Here is a 251-nt window from a genome sequence, read left to right as displayed (position 1 = left end):
TTGAGTCACTATGCCAGCTTCCGTACTCATTTTAAATTACTGGTTTAATGAACTGTATTGTTCAATATATATGAACCCGAATTGTATTACTAATATGTTGGCCTAAGCAAGTTCTAGCCTATTTTGTTTTGAAGAATGAACCTCTTCTGATCCTTAGAAAAGGTCATAAAACAATAATAATCTAATTAAACAGAGAGGAATTCAGTCTAGGAAATAAAAGTAGGATGGACTGGATTATCGAAACTTCCTTT

Source organism: Gavialis gangeticus, unplaced genomic scaffold (assembly GCF_001723915.1).
Source record: "Gavialis gangeticus isolate Ggan-Ray unplaced genomic scaffold, GavGan_comp1, whole genome shotgun sequence".
Classification (NCBI taxonomy): Eukaryota; Metazoa; Chordata; order Crocodylia; family Gavialidae; genus Gavialis; species Gavialis gangeticus.
The sequence above is the reverse complement of the archived record's forward strand: the minus strand, read 5'-3'. Positions refer to the sequence as shown.